Below are 10952 nucleotides of genomic sequence, written 5' to 3' on the forward strand. Positions count from 1 at the left end.
TTTGAGGAATCAAGTGATTATGTACAGTATATATAAACTCTTCCTGCATATTTTGGAAGTTCCTAAAGAATTTAATGCTGTTGACTTTATGACACTGTCATTATTTGCATCAGAGGGACAATGGCCTTTCAAACTTAAAAGTAATATGCATAATTATTTCTTTCCATTATACACCAAATGCTGAATGAACTACTGTGTATATTCAGATGCTAAAGTATATTCCTGTGCATTTAATACTTAACATGTACAGTAAATTCCTGTAATTCTTTTTTACGACATGCTCAGAAAGCTGCTTCTAGAGTCTTGACATATACAAAGCGCTATGACCGCTTGACCAGTTATCTGGCTGTTCTTCACTGGCTTTGTGTCAGATCTGATGGGCATGATTTATTTCATATAGCCACTTTCTATAGCATACACTATGGCAAGGTTCTTTACAAGATCAGGAGTGGTGACAGTTATTAAGTTGATGTGTTTTGGGTATGTAGGCAATAGACCACTGAGCATCTTCTTCGAGACGTGTAATAGGCACAACCCGCAAAGTGAAGACCCAGAGCAGACTTAAAGCACGCTGCATCTCTCAACTGGTATGGGAATGTCTGGACCTTCCCCATTAGAGCTGGGAAAAAGTTACATACAATTGAATTATTTTATTCTGTTTCTGCTATTACCCCACCCCCCTTATATCAAAAATAACTATACATTGTGGACTGTAGGGGGTGCTCATTCTTCACCCTCAATCCCAAATGATGACCAAAAAGAACAAAAGTAACAATAGAAAAGGGTTAGAAAAACAGGTGAACAGACATTCTAATTTTCCCATGAATACAGAGGGGCTTAAAATAACGAAAACCTAATCCTTCTGGCCCTCCCATTTACCCCTCACTTAACTAATTCACCTCTAGCCTCCTTTACTTGTCCAGCGTCTTAGCCATGGCTTCCTCCCAACTCCTAGGGCCCCTGGATACTGACTATAGGGCCTTTTAAACTTTGGTCAGGAAGTCATTCAGCTAGCTCTCAGAGTTCTGCTGGTACCCCAGAGGAGCTCCCTCTAATGGCACTAGGTTTCCTCGTAAACTTCTCATACCACCGAGAGTGTGATGCGGTAGGGCCAGACTGTCTGTCCTCCTGTGAATCCAACCCTCAATACGCTCTAGTGGCCTGGGTGACATTAACAACGTTAACAAATTGGTTGTTACCTGTCCCACTTTCTCAGTTGTCTGTACTTTGTTTTATTGATCATTAATTCTACTTCATCTGTGAATGGAGGGAAGGACTGCCATGGTGCTAGTAGGATTCAGCAGTAGCTCCATATGACACTAATTTTGAATTCATTCTGGTTTTAAGTAAAGTGAGATAGTTGTATACTCTCAATAAAGTGAAACACAGAAATGTAGTTTTCCAGCGTCTTTTAAGTGTCCACTGGATATTTAAATGCCAACTTAATAGTTATCTAACTTCTAACCTGTTAGATGAGCTGCATATTGTCTCATGTTAACTTTTGTAAGTTCTAAACACTGCCTAATATTTCAGAAATGTTTTGGTACATATTAAACATTCAGTATGTTCATACTTCAATTGATGTCAAGTTTACTTAATAAAGCAGCTAGATATGGTGCTAACTGTAAAAGGTGTTATGTGTAATGGACACCCAGGCATCAGCCTGCCCAAACCCTGACACGATCACAAAACCAGAGTCGTTTATCAAAATAATATTTTAAATACCTCCAAAAAAGTATTACACAAAGCACAAAACACTTGTCTTTCTCTCTCCACAATATACTCTCTCACCACCGCACTGCCCTCCAGTCGAGTGTTGTCTCTCTACCACCCAGATCCAACTCACCGGAATAAGCGAGTGCAGTCCTTTTTATTACAGACCCAGTACTTCCAGTGCCAGGGCGATTGCCCAATGGAAGTACTTCCAGGTGACGTGGAAGTCCATTATTAGAGTAGGGAGCTTGTTTCTCTGGAATGCCCTCTTGCAGCACCCCGTGAGCCCAGCAGGGCTGCCCTGCCAGACTACATTTCCTGGCATGCCCTGCTGGCTTCCTACTGGGTGTGGACTGTTGCCATCTAGCGTGCTAGGGTAATAACAGTTCCCTAGTGATATCTCTACTTTTATAGGAGCTGTCCGTCCATCTCTTCCTTCCGGATCTGCTTCCTTTCCTGGCCGGGATGTCTGTCCAGCCCGTGTGACATCTACATATGTAACATAAAATGATTCAAGTAGATACATTTAGTGTTCACTTTCTTGACAAAAAATCAACCAGCTTTTTCAAAATGGTTTACAATTTGTGTTCTCTGGTTAGTCCATCCATTCATTTATACATAATTTGTGTTACCCATTTCCCCAGTTCAGGGACACAGAGCACTAGGCCTAAGGAAACCACCAATCCTGGATATGGTACCAAGCCATTGCAGGACACAGTTATACTAGGTTAATTCCAAGCCCACCAGTTAGCATAACATGTATGATTGTGGTATATGGGAGGAAACTGCATACAGACACTGGGGGAACTTGCAAACTCCACAGAGGAAGTGTTTGGACTGAAATCTGAACTACTGTGCCACCAGGGACACTTTCAAGGGAATCCATCCATCCATTTTTCAACCCGCTGAATCCGAACACAGGGTCACGGGGGTCTGCTGGAGCCAATCCCAGCCAACACAGGGCTCAAGGCAGGGAACCAATCCTGGGCAGGGTGTCAACCCACCGCAGGACACACACAAACACACCCACACACCAAGCACACACTAGGGCCAATTTAGAATCACCAATCCACCTAACCTGCATGTCTTTGGACTGTGGGAGGAAACCGGAGCGCCCAGAGGAGAGGGAATCCAAAAATCTTTAATTTAGTGAATAACTTATATATGAAATATTTAAAAAGTCAGACTGAAGTCGACCTATTTTAGAGTAAAAGCAGGAAGAGTATTTGCACAGTCCTGAGGTCAAAACATTTGAGGACAAAAAGATCAGCAACCAAATCTAAAGGAGCACACAGGCTGGAAAGTCGATATCCCTCAAAACATAAATTGCCAGAGAAAGGTTCTTTTGCAAAATAATAGTTAATTCCTTTATTTAAACAAGTGGTCACAATCACTGAACATGCATCATGTTCGTGATGGCCATCAAAACCAAGTGCCCATGCCCCCATGAAATCTGAAGTATGCACATACTTGCATGTGACACATGGTTGCACAGTAACAAAAATCCAAAAACCCTTTATGGTTTAAATGATAAAAAATAATAAAAATAAATGTAAGAACATTGAAATCTCATGATCTCTAAATCTTGACACAATGGCCATAATTATAAGTGACTGCATTGGGTTCCTGTTTATTCTAGAGTCTATTTTAAAGTCCTCCATTAGACACTTCAACCACAAATGGTTTATTCTTGTTTTAGTTTAGTATTAATGTAATGTATTAATGGTGATATTTCAGAGAGAAGACATTGAATTTTGTCACAACTCAGCAATGTGGAGAAAAAAAGTGCAAGGAGGCACAAGCTGAACATAACTGGTTGGGTTTAGGTTGCAACAGGTAAATACAAGTATATACTATTTAAACACACGTGGTAGATTCAAAAAGTATTTGGACCCCTTAATTTTTGCTTATCAATCTACATTCAATAATCATAATGGAAAAAGTGAAAACATGGTTTCTGACAGGTTTGCAAATCTATTATTATGATGCCACAATATATTTACACAGTTTAAAAGCAATAAATCTGTGCAGGGTAAATATACAGCGTTCTGGATGATAGAAAAATGTAAGGATCCTTAAAATGATTTTTTTTTGACATCCACAGGTCTGCAAAAGCACTGAAAGTGAAAATGTGGATTAATTGCAGATGCCAGTTATGGACATGAAAGTAATCGCTCGATTAAACTGAGCTCTTAAAGAAAACCACAATCTAACGTTTCATCTCTCCCAGCTACTTAGTTTGATAATTTTTTGCATTACAAGAGAGCAAAAGGGATCAAGTAAGAATGTCACATAAAAATATAAAAAACAAAAGTGCTGAAGGCACTTATAGAACAGAAAAAAACAGGATTGAAATAAGGTTATTTGTTTTAGCCATCTAAGACAAGTAAATAACAAATGTATGTATGAAACATTTGTTATGCTCAGACTTTATTTTTATTTCAGTATGGATTTTATGTTGTGCCAATTCACTTAATTCTGGAAATGCTTTCAATTTCCTTCTTATCTATACAGTATAAATCTGTAGTCCTATACAATTAATAAACTTACCAAATTGCCTTTTGTAAATACTAAATTGGTACAGTAGGTGGTTACATGAGAATAGCAGTAAAATTCTTTATCTTCATTGAGCTTTCGGTGATTAAGGAAAGACCTACTTCTCTTTTGTACTTGTGGGTCTAAATATATATTGCCTTGCAGATGCTTTTTTGTATGCCCAGTAGGTGGCAGTTCTGGCCACTTAATATATGACCACATCAGTAGTAGCTGATGTTTAACACGTTACAATATGGACAGTTATTAGCTGCAGTGATGAAGCTAATCTGTAATGATTATTTGTATATAATGAGTCATTAAATGTTACTGACAATTCATTTTAAACAACATTTGCAGTTACCACAATGCACATTATGTAACAATGCAAAATAGGTGGATGATAAAATAAAGAAAGGACAGTCCAGTAAGTGAAAGTATTGAAAACCAAGACATTCTTTGGTTTTTTTTTTCTCTACAATCTGTCTGGGCACCAGGACATCAAAACAAAAAGACATGTATATCAGCCTAAGCTCAGCTGGGTTACGGCACCTTCCATGTGGTACTTGCATGTTGTCAAAACTTTTCTGTTCACTCTAGCAGCTTAGTTTTCCTCAGACTGTTCACAAATATATTGTCATGCATATTGGTGATAATAAACTAGGCTGCTGTGACCGAATGGATGATTGTGTGAGAGCCATTTGATTTACTGGTTATCTATTTCAGGACTTTGCTAGCATGGGTGGATGTCATTTTGGAATACTTAGACACACATAGTCTCACACAAGAGCCAATTAGAATAATCTGAAAATCTTTTAGTATTTTTGGGAGAGGAGAAGTAACCAATCCAAAAGAAGGTGTAAATCCAGAGCAGGTGAAACTCAAAAACTCAACCAGTTTAGAGTCATCAATCAAACTACACATATATCTTTGGATTATTGGAGGAAAACGTGGAGAAGAACTCATAGTGAAACAGAGAACGGACCGGTTATATACAGACAGTGACTGAGCCATGGATCAAACACTGAGCCGCTGTGCAACTCTGACCCATTCATGTCATGTTTAGACCCTTTTCAACCTTCCAGTTTCCTAATCTAGGACAGGGAGCCAATCCCTTTACATGGAAGGCAAAGAAACACCAGGACAGTCTAGCACAGGGCAAACGCAACTACACACACACAGGCCAATGTATCAATGCCAAGTCACCCAAACTACATTTTCTGTACTACGTGAGCAAACCAAAGCAAACATGCAAATTCCACGTAGAGAAAATGAGAAATGTGAACTTTTTGTTACTTTTGTCTAGTAACTGCGATAGCAGTACCGTGCTGCATAAATGCTTTCCACTGTACAGTACTTGACATTTTGCATGTTATGTTCTAAGTTTTTCCACAAGAGGGCAGTAAAACCCAAAATGCCCTGCTGACCAAAGTCTAAGGTCAAGGGAAGTAAAGAAGCAAGCACTCAGAATTAAGGTTTAACAACACTGGCCAGAAGTTGATAACCTTCTTCATTTGTTTATCTATGCATCTGCAAAAAATCTATAATGGAAATAAATGTTTAATTTCCTAAGATATACTCTCTCCTTAAGAAAAAAAAATGTGACATGGATGAATGTGACAAAGAGAAGAGGGACTGGATGCACTTACTGTGCACACATCATACTACTACTACTCCTATACCTATTACTACATTTGATTTCATCATCCGTTTTTTATGTAACTTCCTTTTCTAAAGAACTTGATGAAGTCTTTAGTACTTGTTAATGTTTGCCTCTTCCTGGATGGTTCATGACAGCTACCACTTCAAATAACGTCACACTTAAATGTCTGCTTGTATTTCTTTCATAAAGATGTTTTTTCAAAAAGTATACTATGTTAATTCGCATTTGATTTCTTCGTTTTTATGTAGTAGCTTTCCTAAAAATCTCTTTACCCTGTTTGATTATTTGTATATTTTTAAAATGTAAACTAATTTTATATTATGAATTAAAGTTACATATTAAGCAATTAACAATCAAAGGTGAATGCTATGCTTCTGTTGCAAGTTTGACCAAAACGATAGGCTTCACCACTCTCCGAGTCTATAATAAACAGCTTCTATTAAACAGAAAGCACAAACCAGCTTAGTAGATGTACAAACATATTATATTAAAAGCAGACAGTGAATTAATTTTATTGAAAAAGGAGTTAGATATTAAACATGAATGTTTGACTTTATTCTGGGCAAATAAAGAAAAAAAATATGAAAAAATATAGTAATTAGTTTAAAATGTTTAGAGATTAAGACTTTCTAAAGAAATCACATGTAAAAATCGATAAACTAGGCTGTTCTCATTTTGTATCACAGGAAGAAGTAAAGAAGCAAAAACAAATATATGCAACACTTGACAAACTGTTTGTTTAAAGGTGCTGTATTCATTTTTTATAAAGAAATGTAATGGAAGCATCTGTGAACCATGGAGCGCCATTTTTTCCATAGAAAGAAAGAAAAAACAGGCATTAAAAGCTTACTAAACTGCTTCGAGATTCTGATTGGCAGGGAAAATTATTTTAAGAAAAACATTATATAAAAACTTAAAAAAAAACAAATTTTAAGCATCTATAAAACAGGCCAATTATCATAAAAAATCCAACAAAGAAACACTTGCAGAAGGTTAATTGTTTAATGGTGCTATATTAAAACTATGTGCTACACCATACTGTTTGGTTTGAAGACATTCTAAAAAGAAAAAAGTTTGAAGAACCATTTTGGAAATGATGTAGTTGTATTTGTTGATAAAAGCACTGCATACACATGAAAAAGAAGAATAATATTCTCCAACTTTCTTAATCCAGTTTGGAGTTGCAGTGATCCAATTCTTATCCCAGCAAAAGGATGCCATCCACATGGCAAATGTCCATTAAACAAGCTGTAAAGTTATCTGACGGCACTAAAGTGGCCTGTGTTTATGTGTGAGACTGGTCACATTATCGACCCCATCATGCCAAGATCTTGTTCTCACCTTTTGCTATAAAACTTTGGCTTCAGGTTCCCGTGATCACAATCTGGATAAGAAACTTGAAAAATGGTAGTGTGGATCGGGATGCTGTGCATCTACACATATTTACCTCCATTTCTAATTTCTGTAAAGGTAAAAGCTACATTGCTATGCTTTCTTGACAGAGGTAGCATGACTCAGTTTCTCATTTTCTTTTCACATGATACGTGTCCAGATTGAGGGAAGGAGCACAGATTGTAGTGCTAGTCGCTTTTCTGTGACCTGTATGGACAGAAGTCTTTCAATTCATTCAGCGTATTCCTTACAAAGCACCCATCAGTGTAGTATTTATCAAATAAGTAATGAGTGTGCATGTGCACATGAGTTTGTCCCGTGATGAACTGGCATCCTGTCTAGGGTTTGCTCCTACCTTGTGCCTATTGCCAGGATACACAGAGCTGCTATGATAATAGATACATGGATGGCTTCTCACAATATACAGGCTCATACATTTTGTTTATTGTCTTACTCTTTCTGTCCGTTATCTGACTTTCCAGTTACTTGCGCCTCGTCTCTTCATTCTTTACATAGTTAATACTGTATGTATTAAGCTTAGCAAACGAGCTGCTTAATAGTGACCTACTGCACCTTGATGTTTTGTGTTATATTCTTGTTTGTTTTATAAGGAGGGTAAATGTGGCATAGTGACTAAACACCTGGACTGAATACCTCATGGATGACAGTTCAGTCCCTGCCTCCAATGAGTCACCTAATGTGCTTTCGTTCTAATTTTAATCTATACTGTGCATGAAATTAATTATTATAGGGTCCTTGTGGAGGTATTCTCTGCAGAAAGAAGTTACATAAAATGAAGGTTGTTGGCAAAGAAATTTGTGATTATAAGCATTGTGAAAGGTACAGCATAAAATATAGATTAATTGATTAAAAGCATCCTGTTTGTTGCCTCTTGAGTGGTAATGCTGAGCATTTTGTGGACTTGTGGTTGAAGTCTAGAGAAGAGAGTATAGGTCACTGATGCTGTTTGTGCCGCATATCAGCTGCCACAATTTTTTTCTTCTTGTTTTGTTCCTGTTCTACTCAATTTATGGTTTTCGTCTTTTATAAACCATTGCTCTACAACAACTTATGGCGTCGTTCACAGAATGTCTTTGTGTTCTAAAGGACCTTCTTAATTATTAACTCACTTAATCCAATTCAGGAATACAGGGAAGCAACAGTAAGACATCAACCAACCTTGGATGGGACCCTTGTTCTTCATAGGGTACACTCAGTCAATTTTGTTTTTATATCTGTTATCTTATCTTGCTCCCTTTTTTGGTCTTTGCTCGCATTTTATTTCCAATATTGCTTGTATAGGGACTTCGCTTCTTTCAGGTTAAGCAAATTTAGCTTTGTTCATAAGGGTCTTGCAATGTAGATGTTTTGGTTATTTGAGCTTTGTGGTAGATACCCTAATTTATTATTTCTGTTTGTTGGATAATTACTTCTATAAATATTATTATTGCTTATTTAGTTTGTCATTTTTTATAGTTTATATTTGGCCTGTTTGTATTTTTTTCATTTTGTATTAGAATGTAGTATTATTTGGTTCTTGGAGTCCGCTCTGAGTTTTATTATTTTTTTATTCAATAAGCTAACTTTAATTGGCAATTGTCTGGTCAGGCTCCTGACAGTTTTACAGTTTTTAGAGGTTTCAGATCATTATCATTAACACTGGTCCTAGCTCCACTTCCTCTCCACCAGCAGACAGACGTACAATTTCTTTTAACATTGAAATGAGCACTTTGAAGGACTAATAATAAACCAAACTGCCATTGAGAAGTTGAAATACGAAACTGGAGTTTATTTCAGTTCTCTGTTATTGTAAAAGGTCATGTGGCAATTAGCACTGGTGTCTGATGCATCCGGACTGTTTAAAACTAGATCCGTCCCATGTTTTAATACCACAACATAATGAAAAAAAGGAGAAAGGACAGCGATTGAAGCTAAAATTGCCATATCTGTTAAACCTTCATAGAACAGCACCTACTCTGTCAGACAACAAGTTATTGGCTGTCTCAAAAAGAAGCGAGTATGACTGTGCCCGAAACTCAGCTGGCAGTCGCTAAATTTGATATGCCCAGCAAATAACAGTCATGTAAAATGACATGATCTGGTGACAAGATTTAAGTTCTAATTTTGCTGTGATCCCTTTCCCTATAATTATGAGTTTAGTACTTTCAGTTGTTACATTAAAGCTCTATTTAAAGCACATGTTGCATTAGCATCTTGCTTTGCTCTTCAACTCCAATTTTGCTTCCTTCTTTGTACGTAGGTTGGTCTTTTGACCTTTTTTGTTTGTTCTTTTCTTAGTTTACCTTCAGTTTATTTGCTGTTTTGTTTAACACACTTGGTTTTGTCTTTTATAGGATTTCCTTTTCTCTTTTAATTTCTTTCTTTTTATTTTGAATTTCCTTTTAATATTTTTGCAGTTATTTTTCTTATTTTGTATTATTTTCATTTTTTCTATTTTTTTATTATTGACTTTCTTTTAATTTAGTAAAATACGTAAATTGAACTTTTGTTTATTTGGACCAGGTTTTGTTTGTTTGCCTTCCCTTTTGCCAAAGCCTTTAGGGCTTTTATCATAATATATCCAGGATTGGTTCCTGCATTGGGCTCAGTGTTTCTGGTATAAGCTGCAATTCCTATGACCCTGAATTTCCCAAGTAAATATGTGATTGGAGGAATTTTAAATATGCAAGACCTTCACAAGGACTTCCTGCTCCTGAACAGACAATATTTACATAAAATGTAAAATAAATAGTAGGAAAGTGAAGCAGAAGAACAGAGAACAAAGCACATTGCAAAACCAGGTCAGCAAGTAATTGTAAACTGTGCCATTACCGCCATGTGTGTGTGTGTGTGTTAACCTGCTTAACTGGAAATGTTACAACCTCACAGTTCTAGTAAAAATGAATATCATAAGTGTCGTATTCTCACTTCCTCCAAGGTTTTTTTGTGTGTGTGTGTGTGTTTTGTTTTAAAGGGCACCGTGCTACATATCATATATCACACAGTATGACTCAGAGCAAATAGCCCGATCTGTGCATCAGTTGAAGAAATAGAAATCAAATTGTGCTTACCAACTAAGGGCCTTCAGGTGGTATTTACTATAGTATATTTTTTATGTCACAAGATTGACTGACATTTCTGAATTTTCTTATTATTATCAGCTGTGGCTGTGTACTTGAGTGTGGCATGCGATCTACTGCCATCCCACCCAACCTTGGTCCCTAGGCAGTGTTTCTGGGATACACACTGGTTCACTGTGACAATTAATTAGAAAAGCAGGTTAGACAATGGATATAAGGACAGATGGATATTTTATTTTTTTTAGCAGATGACTTCATTCTTTCATCAGCTAAAGGAACCCATCAGCCTTTGCAATTATGAATAGAATGCAGTGTTTTTGCCGTTTAACTAGTCCACATGCTAGCAGTTTTTCATGGGCCATCATAATACCAGTTTGTCTTGAACCATCATGCAGATGTAGGCATTTAACTGCAGTTGAGCTCCACTCTTCTACCAGTGTATATGACTACCATGTCATCATCATTTTCCTTAAGATCCCACTGTCCAGACATACTTTTTTTAACCTTCCAGCACCTTCTTGTTAAAATCTGGATAGATTGAATTATTTGAAGAGCTGTTTCTGTACTTTTTG

The sequence above is a fragment of the Erpetoichthys calabaricus genome, chromosome 12 (genome assembly GCF_900747795.2).
Source record: "Erpetoichthys calabaricus chromosome 12, fErpCal1.3, whole genome shotgun sequence".
NCBI classification, from domain to species: Eukaryota; Metazoa; Chordata; class Cladistia; order Polypteriformes; family Polypteridae; genus Erpetoichthys; species Erpetoichthys calabaricus.